General features: G+C 46.6%; 1 long non-coding RNA gene and 1 other non-coding gene across 2 annotated transcripts; both read left to right on the top strand.

Annotated features, from left to right (window-relative positions):
* LOC147583207 (uncharacterized) lies at positions 1 to 3,318 on the top strand. The gene is made up of 3 exons (XR_015246369.1): positions 1 to 240; positions 2,128 to 2,161; positions 2,693 to 3,318. It is a non-coding gene; the product is annotated as an uncharacterized LOC147583207 (long non-coding RNA).
* LOC112867100 (small nucleolar RNA SNORD93) lies at positions 2,212 to 2,283 on the top strand. Its single transcript, XR_003224162.1, has one exon. It is a non-coding gene; the product is annotated as a small nucleolar RNA SNORD93 (small nucleolar RNA).
* Positions 3,319 to 3,826: the final 508 nt, after the last annotated feature.

Here is a 3,826-nt window from a genome sequence, read left to right as displayed (position 1 = left end):
ACAGAGAGGTGTTCAGGCAAGCGTGCTGAGTCCGCCGGCTCCGAGGCCAGGGCTGGGGAACGTGAGTCGCCTGCAGGGGGCGCGCGCGAGCCTCTGGGCGGCGCAGGCTGGGCGGTTACTAGGCCGGGAGGGGCGCTGAGGGTAATTTTTGGTTGGTTGTCTCGGGGTGCCGACCGCCCAAGCCCCTTTTAAACTTCGTCTCTCCAGCGCCTTCCCTTTTCCGACGCGGTGTGCGACTCGGTGAGTGTCTTCGGACCGGCCCGACGCCGGAACCGGCCACGTGGTCTGGGGTCTCTCTCTGGGTCCCTGTGCCCGCCTCGCCCGGGCGTCCATGACGCGGGTTCGGCCTCAGCTTGGCGCCCCCTCGGGAGAGGCCCCCGATCCCGGGGAAGGAGCCCCCATGAGGGCTCCTCTGGGGTGAGGACGTCCTCGTGGAGTCGGGGACCCTTACTTCCTGGGAAGCACCCTTGTGGCGCCTTTCCCCGGCCCCCAGCCTACCGCGCCCCTGGTCCCCTCATCTCTGGTGCCTGTGGCCTCTATGCTCAAGGGCTCCAAGCCACTGGGAGTTTCAAGTGCCCTTTTCAAAGAAAAAATAACTTTTGGAGAATGCAGCTGCGGGGCGGAAGGCGCCCAACCGGGTCGGAGTCGGTGCTCTTGGCTCGCTCCGGGCTCCCGCCTGCCTGGTGTTACCATGAGCCCGACGTAACCAGTTTGGAAAATGAGCCAGATGTGGATCTGAGCGCTTTAACTTTGCGTGCGGAGCAGCTTAATTAGTGTGCTAGCAACAAACGGCGGCAATTGCGCTCTGACAGCCACTCCCCACAAATGCCTTTCAGTTGCCACTTTTCAGGGTGGTTTGGCTTTTTGAAAGGTCTGGGGTTCGTCTTGCGGGGGATGATAACTGCTGTGAGTCCTGCCTGCAGTTTTCTGCCCCAGATTTCACCTTTTCTGGAGCGACCAGTACCGTATGCAGCGCAGGACCCTCTTCCAACATTTTCAGGGTGCGAAGCCCGTCATGGTTTTCTGTCCCGGGAAAAAATGAACCATTGGGATTCTGATTTGTGTCCAGCAAGACGCTGGCACCCATGCTATAGAAACGGTTGTTCTCCGGATTTAGTAAACTTTGTAAAGATCTAAATTTAGAGTTGAGTGAATGAAGGAATCTTTGTAGATATCCTAAGTATCACTTAGTAATCTCTTGAAACGTGAGGCTTCTGGGGGTTACATGTTTGCCCGTAGAGTTATGAAAGACCTTTTTACCTATTAGGAAATAACTGATATTACTGACCAGGAAACTGAATGGGACATCCCATTTTATCGTGCTTTTAAAGGGGCGGGGGGAGCAAGCTGTGCTGTAGGCATCCCTTTTCCAGCCATATCTATTACCCCAGAGCACAGGGACAGATTTCCCTGTCCTGAGTCCCTCAGTCTGGTGACTAGCACTGCAACACGGGGAAATGTAATGGTCAGGCTTTGGTTTACAATTGCTTTATGTGGTGGGGGGTTCCTCTTGAGCCAAACTGTTTCAACAGTTCCATGTGAGAGAGAAACACGGGCTGAGGGAGCCAGGCACCATGACGAGGAAACAGCAGCTTGAGCCAGTGTCTATTTAAGGGTAGTGGAAACTGAGCAAGTGCCGAGAACTGTTCTCAACTTGCTGGGCTCTGTCTGCTTCTGCGTGGTCAACAAGTTTCAGGCTTCCTTTGGTTTTTAAATCTGTTTAGAGCTTGTTTTAGTGTTTCCTAGGTACAAACTGTTGCCAGTAACATTTCAGGTTTTGTTTTGTTTTTTTCTAAAATTGATACTGTTCCATGCTAATGTAAGGGTCAAGTTGGACATGTCGTGGGTGCTGACATTATATTACATAGAATTCCAGATGATAGGAACTTAATTCACTGTTCTATTTTACTCCTGGCTGGAAATTACCAAGGAGATTTCCCAAGTGTGAGGAAATTTGGAGAAAGCCTTTATATGGGAATTCTATTCAAAGGTAGCTTTTTAGTCTTCGAGGTAACTAGTAGGTAACCACAATAAAAGACGCTCTTTACATAACAAACAAACAAAAAAACCCAAATCATAAAGAGTTCATTGATATTCTTAACGTTGTTCTTCTCACTTTTCTATCAGGCACAGTCCAGTTCAAGATGCTGATGAACTTCAGGTATGGACCAAATGGAGATAATTTGTTATTAAATAGCTGAATCGAATTCTTGGCCAAGGATGAGGACTCTTAATCTGATTGGATATGCTTCTCTGATGGGTTAAAGGATTTACCTGAGGCCAACTTCATAGGAATTAGTTACCTGCAGTCACATCCCTCCTCCCTTTAGAAAGTATGTCTTAGATATGAAGGGGGGAAAGCCTGTAATAAATAGGCAGTACTTTATTATGCCAAGAAAAGGTTATTTTTAATGGATTTTTAAGTAATTGGCATTTAATCTTTCAAAGTATCTTTCCCTATGGTGACCATTTTGAGCTTTTAGTAAGATAGGGTTTGAGTTAAAAATTCACTTTTTTATGAGAACATTACTAAGTCTGAGTTGACAATGCGTAGTATGTTGGGGAATTCTATTAACTTACCTGCTGCACAGCTTTTGTAAACATGGTCTAGAAACCACTGTTTATTTTCTTAATAGCACATCTTATTTCATAATTGCCGATCTAACTACCTGTTGTGATACTTCTTTTACAGGTCTGGTGCTCGAAAGACAATCGTGGTGTTTGAAAGAAGCTTTTCAAGTAGATACAGTGTATTTGAACATATGGTGATTGAATAGAGGCTTTTGCTCTCTTTGTCCCTTTCATGGTAGTAGCAGGGGTGAATTTTGAGAAGGTGCCAAATATCTGTAAGAACATATATCTACCAGCACCATAGAGAATTTTGTAGAATTCTGTTCTATTATTTAGCCTTTCTGCCAACAGCCCTAGCCTGAAGTTTGACATAGTAACTAGACTATTCTACAACTGTCTTAACAACACTGTCACTTGTGCCTTAATTTGCAAAGATTATTTTTAAATCCTATTCCTTTGACTGCCCTAAAGATACATTTCAAAGCATCCTTTTAAAAATACAGTTTCAGGGGTGCCTAGGTGGCTCTCTCAGTTAAGCATCCAACTTCAGCTCAGGTCATGATCTCATAGTTCGTGGGTTCGAGCCCCACGTTGGGTTCTGTGCTGACAGCTCAGAGCCTGGAGCCTGCTTCAGATTCTGTCTCTCCCTCTCTGTCTGCACCTCCCCCACTCACACTGTCTCAACAATAAATAAATGTTTAAAACAGTTTTTTTTAATAAATAAAAATAATTTTATATGCATACAAATTTTTCCATAATACATTATTTCAGCGATTAAATTTGATCCTTTTGTTACATTTTTTTTTCAACGTTTATTTATTTTTGGGACAGAGAGAGACAGAGCATGAACGGGGGAGGGGCAGAGAGAGAGGGAGACACAGAATCGGAAACAGGCTCCAGGCTCCGAGCCATCAGCCCAGAGCCTGACGCGGGGCTCGATCTCCCGGACCGGGAGATCGTGACCTGGCTGAAGTCGGACGCTTAACCGACTGCGCCACCCAGGCGCCCCAAATTTGATCCTTTTGACAGAAAACAGATTAATGGCTTAGTAACGATCAGCAAGGGTAGGTTGCAAAGGGGCATGAGTGAGTTTTGAAGAAGTGTTTTATATCTTTTTTTAAAACATTTATTTTTGAGAGAGAGACAGAGTGTGAGCGGGGGAGGGGCACAGAGTGAGAGAGACACAGAATCCCAAGCAGGCTCCATGCTCTGAGCTGTCAGCACAGAGCCCAATGCGGGGCTTGAACCCACAAAC

This window comes from Puma concolor, chromosome A2 (genome assembly GCF_028749965.1).
Source record: "Puma concolor isolate L17-30 chromosome A2, mPumCon1.1.hap2, whole genome shotgun sequence".
Taxonomy (NCBI): domain Eukaryota; kingdom Metazoa; phylum Chordata; class Mammalia; order Carnivora; family Felidae; genus Puma; species Puma concolor.
This window is presented reverse-complemented; position numbering and strand designations above follow the sequence as displayed.